Raw genomic sequence first — 16,235 nt, forward strand, 5'->3', positions numbered from 1 at the left:
ACTAGAAAATGAGTCAATGCACTATTTCCGATCTTCTTTCTTATATAAGACGGGAGTATCTTCTTGTTGGTATTTTTCTGATACTTCTTTACGTATAAAACTCTGTGGACTTAATTATGACATATTAAATGCAGTAAAAGTTTATCTCCAAAATGCCTGTTAAATAAATTATTAACACTAACGTAGCTCAGTCGGCCGAGGAGCTTGCCTGCCGTTCGAAAGTTGAACTCTGTCGTGGGTTTGATTCCCGCTTGGGCTGATCACCTCGTTGGGTTTTTACGAGGTTTTCCCCAACTGTAGGGCAAATGTTAAGTAATCTATGGCGAATCCTCTGCCTCATCTTGCTAAATACTATCTCACTATCACCGTTCTCATCGACGCTAAATAACTTAGTAGCTGATACAGCGTCGTTAAATAACGAAGTAAAAAATAATTATGTGCATGGTGACTAGTCGAATCGCAAAACTGAAAGAAATAAATTCTATCGATTTCGACATGAATTATGAACTAATCTGAAACAACAATACAGTAACACTAAACGTTGGGGAACATACGAAAATGATAAATATTAAGTTGTATACTAATTTAATAGTTTGTGCCGTTTAGTTGGAAAGGTTTATTCAATCGCTATTGCATGCTTCACTAGGAATTACGGCTGAATGTTGAGGTAAAGTGCAAAATCGAAGTTGGAAGAACCTCCCATTATTACGTGTTAATTAGAGGAAGCAAAAGAACGATCAGGATATGAATACTTTGAGAAAAAAAGAATATATAAGAAAGACAGACAGAAACAGATGGCGATAGAGATATAGAGAGTTAGAGACAGAGATGCAGAGATAGAGATACAGACAGACACATAGAGATACAGACAGAGACAGATACAATCAGAGACAAAGAGACAGGCAGAGATAGAGATACAAACAGACACACAGAGACACAGTCAGACACAGATACAATCAGAGACAGAGAGACAGGCAGAGATAGAGATACAGAGAGACAGACACATAGAGAAACAGAGGCATATACAATCAGAGACACAGAGACAGGCAGATATAGAGATACAGAGAGACAGACAGAGAAACAGTCAGAGACATATACAATCAGAGACAGAGAGACAGGCAGAAATAGAGATACAGACAGACACACAGAGAAACAGTCAAAAACATATACAATCAGAGACAGAGAGACAGGCAGATATAGAGATAGAGAGACAGACAGAGAAACAGTCAGAGACATATACAATCAGAGACAGAGAGACAGGCAGAGATAGAGATACAGACAGACACATAGAGAAACAGTCAGAGACATATACAGTCAGAGACAGAGAGACAGGCAGAGATAGAGATACAGAAAGACAGACACACAGAGATAGAGTCAGAGACAGATACAGTCAGAGACAGAGAGACAGGCAGACCGAAATAGAGGTACAATCAGCCAGAAACAGAAAGACAGGCGGAGATTATAGACAGACTAAGACAGAGATACAGACAGAGAGGGGAGAAGTTGGCGCGGAAGTCTGCAAAATCGACTGTTGGTTGTCCAATAAACGAGGGGTTCAGAGCACAATTCCACTCTTCGGGATAATAGAATTACTGGCATAGGTATTATGTAGCAAGTATACCCATACTTCTCAATGTTACAAGGAAATACATATACAAATTATCACAGATCTCAGATGTCAGGACTTTATTTCTTTACTTAATGCTCACCAGACGTATTCACTTTTAGAAACACTCGTTCTTCACAGAAGTACCCCAGATGGAGTTACAAAATTTGTAGGTACACACATAATTTTGGTTTATTTTTCGCAACATCCACACATAAAAATATATGCAACGTAATAAAGCAAAGAACCTGTCATATTTTGTCTTTCCTTTGATTGTAGGTATTAGTATTTAGTATTACTATTTATTTATTTATTTATTTATTTATTTATTTATTTATTTATTTAACTATTTACTTATTTATTTGTTTATTTATTTACTTATTTATTTATTTACTTACTTATTTATGCATTTATTTATTTTTTAATTTATTTATTTCTGTTTTAATTAATTAATTAATTTACTTATTCATTTATTTATTTATTCATTCATTCATGTATTCATGTATCTATCTGTCTGTCTGTCTGTCTACCTACCTGTCTGTCTACCTACCTGTCTGTCTATCTATCTATCTATCTATCTATCTATCTATCTATCTATCTATCTATCTATCTATCTATCTATCTATCTGTCTGTCTGTCTGTCTGTCTGTCTGTCTGTCTGTCTGTCTGTCTGTCTGTCTGTCTGTCTGTCTGTCTGTCTGTCTGTCTGTCTGTCTGTCTGTCTGTCTGTCTGTCTGTCTGTCTGTCTGTCTGTCTGTCTGTCTGTCTGTCTGTCTGTCTGTCTGTCTGTCTGTCTGTCTGTCTGTCTGTCTGTCTGTCTGTCTGTCTGTCTGTCTGTCTGTCTGTCTGTCTGTCTGTCTGTCTGTCTGTCTGTCTGTCTGTCTGTCTGTCTGTCTGTCTGTCTGTCTGTCTGTCTGTCTGTCTGTCTGTCTGTCTGTCTGTCTGTCTGTCTGTCTGTCTGTCTGTCTGTCTGTCTGTCTGTCTGTCTGTCTGTCTGTCTGTCTGTCTGTCTGTCTGTCTGTCTGTCTGTCTGTCTGTCTGTCTGTCTGTCTGTCTGTCTGTCTATCTATCTATCTATCTATCTATCTATCTATCTATCTATCTATCTATCTATCCTATCTGTCTGTCTGCCTGCCTGCCTGCCTGCCTATCTATCTGTCTGTCTGTCTGTCTGTATATCTATCTATATCTATCTATCTATATCTATCTATCTATATCTATCTATCTATATCTATCTATCTATATCTATCTATATATCTATCTATCTATATATCTATCTATCTATATCTATCTGTCTGTCTGCCTGCCTGCCTGCCTGCCTATCCTTCCATCCATCCATTTATTTATTTATTTACTTATTTATTTATTTATTTACTTATTTATTTATTTATTTATTTATTTATTTATTTATTTATTTAACCTGGTAGAGATAAGGCTGTCAGGTCAGTTTCCACAAACCTTTTTTGATAATTTATTGACAGCTTACACTGGTTTATGTCGATTTGATTTTTTTCTGTATGAATTATTGTAATGGGAAAAATACTTATGTATTTTTTTCCAAGCGAGCAGATGTTCCGTAAGTTGTCAATAAATTATCAAAAAAGTTTTGTGCAAACTGACTTATGTCACTTTTCCCAAGCACTGCAGATATGAAGAATAAAATTACATTTAATATTAAATTTACAATTACAGTAAAAATCAAAGTACGAAAAGATTACCTGACTAATGAACGCTAGAAAATGTATCATAGACGTTAAGAAAAAATTTTGTAAGAAATATCGTTGGGAATCGTGAGTCAGTGATGAGATAGAAATCACTTTACAAAACTTCAATATTTTGCCTATCTTATTCTTTTACATGGTGTTATTTTTATGGTACGTGCCATCTCTTTCAACTTTTTATACAAATATTAATTTTCTTTTTCCCTTGTCTTTAAATTCGTTCTTAATTACTCCTTAACTCCATTTTTGTTTCCCATTCCTCCAATTCACTCTTCACCACATTCTTCATTCCGTCTTTCTACAACATTTTTTCTTTCTGTTTTTATAGAATATGCTCGAATATTGTTTTATTCCTCTTTCTAATTTGTCTTCACATTTTCTATAAAAATTGCAAATTGTGAGTACAGTATTATGTGACTTTGCTTTCTCTTCGTAGCACAAGGTTAATCAACGTTGTAAGCTACATTATACACGTCAGATGTTCGCAGAGACTTGCAACTTCGTGAAGCCATTCTTCACATCCTTCTGACGGACACGCATCTGGTTTCTATGGCTTCTTTGACAGAGCCACGTAGCGCCAACTGCTTGATTTATATTTGAACAGCCGTCATAGCGGTCGCGTCGGCGACAGCAATTTTCAATTAAGACTCCGTATTGGGTGTTCGTCGTTGTGGGTAGGTTTTATTTTGAGACCAGTCACGGGCTTATCTCCTGATAATTGACACTAAACAAGAAGCGAGGCAACGCGAGGTGGTGGTGGGATTATTGGATGAAGCCTGCGACTTGCCCTGACCTGCAACGCAAGGTCGAATTGATTTGAGCGCGACGAGGGGGGGGGGAGCAGAATGCTCCCGTTTTTATTTCTCCCTCTCTTGTTGCTTTCAATTTGTTTTCCCAGAATTCAATTTCATTTTGGCTCATATTAACAAACCAGCGACCACGAACCATAATTGTATTGGTTGAGAAAAATGCTTGAAGGGAACGGAGAATGTACTTCAATTATTACGAAGCACAAAGTACTTAAAGCAGCAATGTATTACGTAGTTAAATTTACCTCCACTCGAGCTTTATTTCGAATCCCACTTGGGCTGATTACATGGTTACGTTCTCCTACTTGTTTCCCAACTATATGGTGACTTTCATATAATCTATGACAAATTCTCGGTCTCATTTCATCAAAATATCATCTCGCTATCACCAATTCTACCGATTGCAGATAATCTCCTGTTAATACAGCATCATTAAATACTTACGTTATTTAAGGAATCCGGAGGTTCATTGCCGCCCTCACATAAGCCCACCATTGGTCCCTATCCTGTGCAAGATTAATCCAGTCCCTGCAGTCATATCCCACATCCCTCAACTCCATTTTAATATTATCTTCCCACCTACATCTCGGCCTCCCCAAAGGTATTTTTCCCTCTGGCCTCCTAACTAATACTCTATATGCATTTCTGAATCCGCCCATACGTGCTACATGCCCTGTCCATCTCAAAGGTCTGGATTTAATCTTCCTAATTATGTCAGGTGAGGAATACAATGCGTGCAGTTCTGTGTTCTGTAACTTTCTCCATTCTCCTGTAATTTCATCCCTCTTAGCCCCAAATATTTTCCTAAGCACCTCATTCTCAAACACCCTTAATCTCTGTTCCTCTCTCAAAATGAGTCCAAGTTTCACAACCATACAGAACAACGGTTAATATAACTGTTTTATATATTTTAACTTTCAGATTTTTTGACTGCAGACTAGATGACAAAAGCTTCTCAGCCGAATAATAACAGACATTTGCTATATTTATTCTGCGTTTAATTTAATCCCCAGTGTCATTTATATTCGTAAGTGTTGCTCCAAGATATTTGAAATTTTCCTCATCATCAAAGGATAAATTTCCAATTTTTAAATTTCCATTTCGTACAATATTCTGGTCACGAGACATAATCATATATTTTGTCTTTTTGGGATTTACTTCGAAACCTATCGCTATACTTTCTTCAAGTAAAATTCCCGTGTTTTCCCTAAGAGTTTGTGTATTTTCTCCTAACATATTCAAGTCATCCGCAAAGACAAGCAGCTGATGTAACCCGTTCAATTCCAAACCCTCTCTGCTACAGGACTTTCCTAATGGCATATTCTAGAGTAAAGTTAAAAAGTGAAGGTGATAGTGCATCTCCTTGCTTTAGCCCTCAGTGAACTGGAAAAGCATCAGAAAGAAACTTGCCTTTACGGACTCTGCTGTACATTTCACTGAGACACATTTTAATTAATCGAACTAGTTCTTTGGGAATACCAAATTCAATAAGGATATTTTATAAAATTTGTCTCTTAAACGAGTCATATGCTTCTTTAAATCCATGAATAACTGATTTACTGTACCCTTATTCTCCAATTTCTTTCTCAAATATCTGTGTAATACAAAAAATCTTAGCAATAGTCAATCTATTACGTCTAAAACCACAGTGATGATCCCCAATGATTTCGTCTACATATGGAGTAAATATTTTCAAATAATAGATTTAAATATCTTAGTCACTGCAGCTGGCGATTTCCGATCGAAAACATTGATTTTAGCTTAGACCTAATCGATTATGACATGACGTATAGGTTATTCGGTATCTCGTGAAATGTACCTGCGCATGAAGGGAAGGAAAATGTAGACTGAGAAGCTTCCCTCCTTCGCTATTCTTCAACTTGCAGCTAGCTAGCTCACTTACCTCCACAGTAAGGCTCTTAATACGAGCCACAGCGCACTAATTCATTTGGTTTCACGAGAAAACGAAGGACCTATAAGACTCTGATTGGCTCATAGAATGGAATAGGTTTTCGGGAGAGGGACACTACGACACAACACTGCTACTTTTCAAGAACTATTGCACTAACCCTGAAGCGAGGTGCATTCCGAAACCCACTGCGTCGAGCAGGCAACCCTACTCGTCCTTAGGCCAGTCCCCTCCGTGCGTCGACAGCCGCCGTTCGAGCAATGCTATGTAATGACGATGGAATGAAGAGACGTTGACGGAATGATGTAGACGCCTAATATGGGGAAACAAGAGAACCCTATAAAACCCTCAACTGCGATCTTGTCTGCCACAAGTGTCGCTATGGATTTTTCAATGAAACTTTCCAGGTCTGACCGGGACTCGAACCCGGATCGCCTGCATGACAGAGTGAAGTTCTGAAAACTCAGCCACCGCAGGAGTTATCCATCATTGTTTACAATACTGATTTGATTGGTCTATTAAACTGTATTATTTATGTTTCCTTTCCATCATTCATTCATACTTTTCTGCTGAAGGGGAGGTCTTTCACTGCAAAGCCAGCATTTTCAAATATTTCCTATTTTCTGCCGTCCTCTTAGTCTTCCTATACGATCTGTATATATTAATGTCGCCTATTGTGTGATCCGTTCTTCTGTCCCGAACTTTTCTCCCGTTCACCATTCCTTCCAGTAAGCAATTTTCCTCAGACATAATTAAAGTAACAGCCAACAGTCTTCGGAAACCGCCAATCCTGGCTGAGAGTCAGACTTCAAGCTTGTCACGCAGACGGTCTGGTTTCGAGTCCCGGTCATCAAGTACAACAACACCCTTACGTACAGATATACTTTTCGGTCAATTTTTTCAAGCGCTTGTCCTCAACTTTGTTGAAAGGAATGTTGGCATACATCGTCATTTCACACAGATCTCTGCAAAATTCGTTCGCTGGCACTGAAATTATGAGTTCAAGGTAGATCGTTAGACTCATTCTTTCTATCAATTTAAAATGGTTTGTACTTTTTATATTACAATGCTGCTGTTATGCCATCTTTTAGAACAGATTATGTCTATCTTAAATAAATTATACACAATTACATAGCATTTACACAGAATTGCTATTTTCTCAATTCCTCTACCTACTTGTGTGCTTTCGCACTTGTTGTACACGTGTTAAGAAGTAAGATTACGGTCTCTAGTTATAACAAATATCGTCGTTGTTCCTGCAATAACTCCTTTGTGATATATTAATCGATTTTCAGATATTTGCTCTATTAAATAACTTAAATAGTGATTCAGAAAATAATGAAATCTCCTATATGTAATTATATTTCTTTGTTTCGAAAATGTAAGAATTCACAGTCTCCTATATATGGCTGCCATAGTATGAATGAATGTGTTTTTCTTTACTACTGAAAACTTTTATATTTTGCACATAGGAGTTATTGCAGGAACAACAACGATATACAATTTTGATAGTCTACATCTCTTGCACTCTGTAAGTTGCTAAAATAATCGTATAATGCATCGTGTAGGACAACCAAAGAAATTAACGGTGATAATAAATATGAAGAGTAAAGGGAAAAAACAATCAAAGTCACAATTCTCTTAAGGATGATATCATCTAACTCGGTATATTACTGCAAAACTTATTGCTGTTCCTAATAAAAAATAAGAATGTATGACTGTATCCCTGGTGACAATTTTCCTTTACTAGTTTTGATAAGAAAAACAATAAAGTTTGCAGTAATATGCTGAATTAGATGATGGCCTCACCTTTAAGAGAAATGTAACTTCGATTGTTACTCCCGTGTATTCATATGCATTGCAAACAAGATTTTGTTTGTATTTTTAGATTGAAACTTCATGTTGTTCCATGTTGCAGAGTAACATCAGATTACAACAATGAAATAACGGGCTTACAGTATCGCTTACTTGGATTAGAGATTATGTGTAGGTAAAACTCTGAAGTTTCTTCTAATAAAATGAAGTAAATTGAAAATAAATTCTTGAGGGGTAGTAAAACATGAGCAAATAAGACCAACGTATTTTATATCGTCATAAAAGTTAAATTGGTATAATTGGTGATCTTACCGTCAGAATCATAAAGGAGACGTTAAGACGAGTCCTTTGATTCCTCAGCATCTTATTCACGTGATGACTGTGAATGTTGACCGTCTGTACTTACTTTATATTAAGGTTCGCCCTGTCCCAAATAGAAGATTGTCTTAGTATTACTCGACCGAGGCGAGTGGAGTCGCGGGCTTAAGTCTTGCAGATACTTCCTCACTTCTTCCCGAGTCAGTCAACACCGATAGTCGTAGGCTACCTCAGCCAGTATCCAAAATGTCTTATTCTTGAAGATCCTTTCCAACGTCACTTTGTTTGCAAGTATGGCGCCTCTCTTATTTTCAATAATATTGGGCATTCCCATGGGTGGGCAACTCGTGCTCTCAAAGTGTCAACACAGCCTCAGTGTAGGTAGAACGGACTCTGTACGAGCTGTAGTGTCTGTATGCAGTTCTTGCAAGACACAGGTTCGCTCGCGTCTGCAGTAAGTGGCGGCTCGTTTTAAGTGAAAACAATATAATCCCCAGATCATTTCCCTTTAGTGGTGAGTCGAAAGAGAGAGAATTTTTTATTAAGAAGGGAGGTAAAGCTTTATTATGTTCTATTACACTTTCTTACGCATCATATTTTATGTTACAAATAAACACAGTGAAGGTTTCACTAAAGAAATACAGTCTAGATCTGTTTTAGAACAGCTAAAGGTAAAAATGGCATATCAAAAAGTGAGACTGATATCAAATATCGTTAGCACGTTGTGTGTGTGAGTTACAGAATTGCACGGCATATGATTCACTAGCTAACAGTGTTTATGGATAAATTTGAAATGTAGTAGTATCATGTAGAACATAGACAACTTCACTTTTCTTTACTATAAACTATCTTGAAGAGTGATAAGAAAATCTTCTTAACAAATATAAGACCCTACTTCAAGACCTACAGCAGAATTGACTGGTAAGTTTGGAGAAACAGTGACAATTGACAAGGAATGGAGACTTTTCTTACAGCCGATAGGAGATCTTGGAAGTTTGTAGCTTGAATTCATAAATCTACAGAACAGCACGCCACTCAGATTCCAGCGAAATCAGGAATCGAACTGTTCGTAATGATGCCTAACTCAGAATTTACAAATACACTCTTTGCTTCCACATTATGAACTGGAGGCAGAGTTTAATACAAGAAAGAAGTGTAAAAGCACTCATTTTACAGAAAGAGCTCAGAAGTAAGTTTATTTCATTTGCCGTGACAAGTAAAAAAATATTAGCTTGAAGTCGTGATTATTTTCGAATATAGACTATTGTCTTTCTGAGAACAGAGGAATACTGAGTAGCTTAATATCAAAGACGGATATCTTCTGTCGTCTCCATAGTTTTGATCTACAGACACTTTTTTGTTTCACAGTGTTCTTTGTAATATTTTAAAACAATTTTTTCTGTAAATGTAGTGTTAGAGTTTGCATATGGTTTCACCATAACTGAAAAGAGCATGAAAATTGTATAAGAATCCACATCTATCTAAATTTCGATCTAAGGGTCAGATGTCCGCCTTTGATATTAAGGCTCTTTAATGTATAAAGACTTCTAAATTTTCGCGTTCTGTGTTTCAAATAAGACATATTATAAGAAATATTAACAAATAGTGTAATAATAAATACGTGTTGCAGCTATATTTATTGTATCTTGAAAAGGTTGTATTCAGTGTGTGTTTCCAGTACTAAACTAATTTACAAATCTAGGAAACAATATAATTTTGTTATGTGTGTTTAGGTACAGTCAGTCTAAAATTACTATAATTATCGTACCATGCGTCATTCTGAAATTCAAATCATGGAGTAGATATCACGACCACCTGCATGAGCCGCCAGAGCGCACCGTGGCAGTGAACTGCTTTTGCAGCGGAACTACAAACAACTTGTAACTGCTGCGGCTGGCTCCGTCTGTCTTTCTCTCTTTCAACGTTTTTTAGCACATTGTGAGCACGAGTTGCCCATCCATGGACATTCCAGTAGTATATGCGCTGATATCTCGTCTGCTTTCTAGCATACTCCGCATCTTGGGTTCTCAGACACACGAAATCGATACAGATAAATACCTGTAACCATGTGGCCTGTCCTAGTTCGTGCTGTAAATGATGCTACTAATTGCGGCAGATTGCTACATAATTTTGGTTCGGTAGATGCAATCTGGATGTCATAAAGGACAGCCCAATCTTGATATTCGCCCATATTGTCTTCCAGACGTCTATGGTCTCTTTCAGAGCAATTTATTTGCAATTATTAAGGGAAAGCAGTGTTGGGAGTGCTGCAGAGAGGTTACTAGACAATTTAGCTATTTTACTTTCTTCCTCATTTTATCATATATCTCCAAGGTGGGAATTAAGATTTCTGATGAGGGGGGATAGAATCCTAGATAGAGAATACCACACATAAAATTATTTTTGTGCTCATTCGATACGCCTCAACGCTTCGTCGCACTGAATTGCTTGTCTTGCATCTTTATCACAACAATAATAATAATAATTCCATCCATGAGCAGGTTTATGATAAAATGTGTAATACCTAAGTTATTGATTGTTGTCAGCTTGCCGGTGATGATAATACCTCAATATTATTTTCTTTGCTTACTTTATGTAAAGTATCGTATTAAAACAATTATATTTTGTGAGGGGATAGAAGTTATCCCTAGCAGGGATATCAATATGAAGTTATGAGAGGTGGATAACTTTCCAACGAGGGGGGGGGGAATCCCCTTCATCCTTCCGTTAATTCGTACCCTGTATATCTCAGTGACTAGGGAAATAAAGCATATGATCTATTATGATGAGAGTTCATTTGTCGCCCGGTACATGTTTAAGTATATTATAGTTTGTTATACCAGACTCTCGATTGTTGCTGATAGTTCATTGAGGTTTTATGTGTGATTGTTAGTTCTTTTCATACTGATTCTTCCGGTATCTCTAACACTGTTTCATATTTTTTGCGCAGCAATAAAATATTATTAATCGCTAGTTTACAGTTTTTCTTCAACATGTTCTGCAAATAATACATATTCTCTCGGGTTAGAATATTTGCAATTCCTCATTTTCCAGTTTTATTTTCAAGACCTCCGAATGTTTTGTTTTCAATAAAATTTACGGAACAGAGCTTTTAACACTAATGTAATTCCTTGTATTCGTTTTAAAATATTACAATACTCCTTTTTATAAGGCTGCAGTGCATTAATGTTTCGTATTTAATTCATATTCGCATTCACTAAAACAATTGTATAAGAAATAGATTCTTTTAAAATCATCTACGATGTAGAAATAGTACATTATGCAACGAGGCTATAATGGTAGTAATTAAGTCGCGATCATGTTTATGAAACGAGAGCAAGCGAGTTTCATAATTTTCATACGAGCGTCTTAATTACCATTATAGTCAAGTTTCATACGACTTTTTATGCTCGACCATATTTCTAACTTGAAATTATTCATGAGTATTCATATTATTCTTATCTGACTGAGGAGCGGAACTGACCTTGTGCAATACCTCGTAAATTGTGAGATGTGGGCAGACGCGAAAGTATTGATTTTTTCCCACAAAGAAATGCAGACATTGACCTTGATATAATCCGATCTCGCGCTAGTTGTCTTTCGATTGCATATCCGAGAATAATCGATACTTGCGTTTTCATATTGCTACAATGGTATTTTCTGATTGGTGGAACACCTGAACTTTAATGAATAGGTGTACTTTAATGAGGTCCATTAAAGGGCTGCTACGAGGTGTATAACTACTACATTTCGGCATAGTCGAGCATAAAATATATATAAATCTATAATTTATCACAAACAGATCGTGCTGCGCCAACTTATCGGTTCGTTATCGACATTACACTAATGGAAAAAAGAAAAGAATGCGAAAATGTTGAGAATACTAGACGACTGTTATCACTAGGGATCGTACTTTGTTCCAGGAAGCTACTAGTTTAATTATTACTGTAGTGGATGAGTGCGTGCATGTAGCATGTGTTACTACTTGTATCTGCTCTCGCGACTCCTGTTTGGTCAAGTTGGGCAGAACAAACCATAGACCATTTTAACACTTTAATTAATATTTATAATTTATATTATTATTTTGAACTATGTGCACTGAATACGCTACTTTTACTATTTACATTATAATAAAGAATGTAGGCCTACATTGATCAAACATTATTGACATTATTACGAATAAGTAAAGTGTATCGTATTGTAATGAAAGATACAGTATTTTATTTCCTAATATTGTAGCCGTCTTATATTGTAAATAGTTTGTAGAAGTGAATAAGAGTATTTATGTACGTAAACGACCACAAATATTATCAGAAAATGTAGGCTCCAAATTTCTAGCATTTTATAAGAAAATAAAGTCACAATTGGACAAAAATTACAAGGTACCACGACAAAACTTATTAGAACTTAAATACCTGATAAAGGTATAAAACGAGGAAGAGGAACTGGGAAGAATCTTGTTTGCCAACAACAGCATCCGCGCTACATTTGGAATTTTATGAAGGATACTATAGCATCTTTTTCTCTGGACGTTTTGGATTGGACGTTTTAACCTGGAAGCGTAGGATTTGTTAATGCAGTCGCTGTAAATGAAATAGAATAAAAGGCATTAAAACTTTGAAAATAACGCATGATATCCAGGAAACAAATTTTCTCTGCACAAACTGAACCCCAATAATTTAAAAATATGATTACCCTTAAAGTAAATGTTTGGGGATTATAAAAATAGATTTTAGTAATATAGAAATAATGTCTAATCACTGTACCAAATTCCAGCACAAACAGTAATTCAGGATATGGAAAAAATAAATTTTCAATTTTACTAAGTTTTATAGCAGTGAAAGGTATACAAACAAACTTAAAAATTCTTCTCCATCTTCTTTCACGGTTTGGTCCACAGTCTGTTCCACTTCTTATGGAAATGTTGATCTTAAGGTCGGCCTTGTTTATAAAGCAATTATTTAGTAGTAGATCGAATTGATAACCGTCCAAATCTTGGATTTAAAATATAGGCATCCTAATCAATTCAGATGAACAAAAAAGAAAATGTAAATTAATGTTAAAAAATACATAATGCATTTAAAAAAAGAATATTCTGGAAAAAATGTGGTACCGGTAGCTATCAAAACGATAAAAATTTATTGAAAATAAATATTATACATTGAATGTTATAAATATGAATAGAGATGGTGATTGATGATGTTCAATGAAGATTTTAAAATAATTGGTGCAATTGTCTTAAGAGTCTTTTCAGGAACCTTTAATTTTCTGAGGATCTCCAATGTAAATTTGGGAATTGTTCCTCGCGCGCCAAACATAAGTCCAATGACATTCCAATCTTGAATATTATATTTATGACTGAGATCATGACAGCATGGAAGGTTTCCCTTCATGTACCTGCTTTGGTTGATTTTCATTATTTTCGAACCTTACAGTTGGATCAAGAATGAGACCAGTTTTTTTTATCTCAGTCAATTATTATGATGACAGAACACCGCCGTGTAGATCCTTCCGTAGAAAGACATTGAACTTCCTCATACACTTCGTATTCACCACGTTACCTTAATTTGTTAGCAATTATTGAGCGGACTGTGTTATGTCTGTCAATTCGCAGTAATTCGCCCTGAGAGCAGAAACCTAGCACGTGGGGTAACGTTTCAAGCTCATTGCATCTCCTGCAATGGGTGTTGCTAAGGCTTCTACCGGGAAGAGATCTAACTGCGACGACATTGGTACTCATTTTAATGGCCTCGGGCCGTTGGCCACAAGATAGACCTTTCTTGTTGCTAATCCAGGTTTTACCTTTTTTCCAGTGGGAGTAGAATGCAATTCATTTACCTTTCCAGGTAATGCGCTCCACTGATGATAAGAAGTGACACGAAGTTGTTTACGGATGTTACGTGGATTAATGGTTCCTATATCGTTGACATTAATTGGTAAGTGGCGAAGGCTGTCAGTAATTTCGGCTTGAAGATTCCTAGTGTGATTAATATAAGGGCTGTCTTCTTTAACTAGTAATCTGCAAACATTAAGATGTTGGAGAAAAGCTTCCCACTGTGCTTTAAAAATTCAAAGTCCTCTCAAATTTCGAGGTGCATATAGCATTGCATATATATTGTTATTAATTATTAGTTTGTGAGGAAACATGATTTCAGGAAAATAAATAAGTTAGTTTGTGCAGCATTAGCTACTGTCTCGACAGAATTTATTTTTTTCTGAAATTAATAATAAATGTAGGCCTACGTTCGTGAATGCGAAATAACCTTGACCTTCAACTGCAGCACGTACGTATTTACCTTTAGGTGTTAGAAATACAGAAACCGTGCATTTCCGTCAAATACGAAAGGAGGTTTCTTGCAGCATGATATTTCTTTCTTTACATTCCGTATAATTAGGAAGTAAAATTCTTGCGAAGAGCATGCTAAGTATGCATGACCTGGAGAATTTTTCAAGTGGGGAGAGAAAAGTTGTGCATGACCTCAAGACTTCCAGCGAAAGAAATTAGAAAGGAGTGCATGACCGAAAGTTTTGGAAATGAGGAAGCCCGGAATGTATGCATGACTGCGCTGATAGTTCAATCCGACTGTCTGGGATGATACGTGGCGTGCGGAGGATTTGCCACGTCACACGGATGAGAATAATAAAGAAGGGAAAGAAAACTTCTCCTCGAACTGACGTAATGGTTTGCACGCAAACGTCACTACGTCTGATTTCTGAGGGTTGCGTGTCGTGTCTGTCAGGCTACTGACCAAGCCCTCTCCTTCCCCCGACCTCGTCTGCCTGTGAACCAAATCGCAGGGAATGCAGACACATTCTTATGTCGACATTACACAGAAATTCGTCCTCTAATTTCAAGTGATTGTTACGATTTCCCAAGAGATGAAAGGTTTGCGAGTAGAATTCAGTCAAAAAGCGTTAAATTTTAAGAGCCATTATAATTCTTCAACCAGGGGTTCTTACGGAAGCGAAATATAGTTGTACATTCTGATTTTTATGTAATATTGATTTTTTTCCTTGCTAATGGCGGGTACACTGCTCCGACGATGTAGGAAAAAGTCAATGTTCACCTACTTAGATATAACACAAGGAGCAAGTCCCCTGCAATTGGCAAGCGCTAGAGCATGAAAGTCGAGGAATATTATGGATAGGAAAACAACGATAATGTGGGAATGGGTATTTAAGAGTTGTTAATCCTTTATAAAAATTGAATCTGATACAACGTTAATACAAATTAATTTTTTTCCTACAAAAAAAATAAAATAGAGTAATAAATAAATAGGGACATAAGTAAATAAATAAATACATAAGTAGGGTGAGTGAGTGAGTGAATAGATAAATGGATAAATAGTACATATATAAATAAGTAAATACATAAATAATGAAAAAATATACTGTGTATATAAATAAATATTATCTTAAACTTTCCATCAATATCCTTCATATTCACGCTGTTTTCTAGGCGTTGAATAATATTTAAATCGTCAAAAATACTCAGACGTGAACATTTGATGACATGACCGAATTTGACATTTCTCCGAGTATGGCATATGCCAACTTCGGAAAAGCTTTGCATATGGTCATTTGTGATGCGTTATCACATGCGAGCCGAAAAGGATATAGCCTTTACCTGGGGAAAATTTGGTGGAGAAAGATTCAGACTGTTGGTGTCAGTAAAGTATACAAACAAAAGAACTCCGAAATCGGCAATTTTCTTAAACTCTTCTTCGGAGTTTTTCGTTTCTAAACCCCAATCAAGTAACTTCTGGGATTGCTGTATCGACGATATAATGGCCATATAGCCTGGGATATGGCCAGGTTACAACTGAAATGTGTTGTGTATCGCAGTATTGAATGGGGTTTAGCGTTCTGCTCCGGCAATTGGTTTGTTTACATTGTACTGCGATTCATTGATTGATTAACCACATAAAGCCACAATCTCACACTGCTTATACCACGGCAGAGTTCCCTAACATGGACCTGCATTGCTAGCTACGCTCACTTTCTCTTTCAACAACGAACACACTATGCATACCTAACCTTGTAGTATCTGTGGGTAA

The sequence above is a fragment of the Periplaneta americana genome, chromosome 13 (assembly GCF_040183065.1).
Source record: "Periplaneta americana isolate PAMFEO1 chromosome 13, P.americana_PAMFEO1_priV1, whole genome shotgun sequence".
NCBI lineage: Eukaryota > Metazoa > Arthropoda > Insecta > Blattodea > Blattidae > Periplaneta > Periplaneta americana.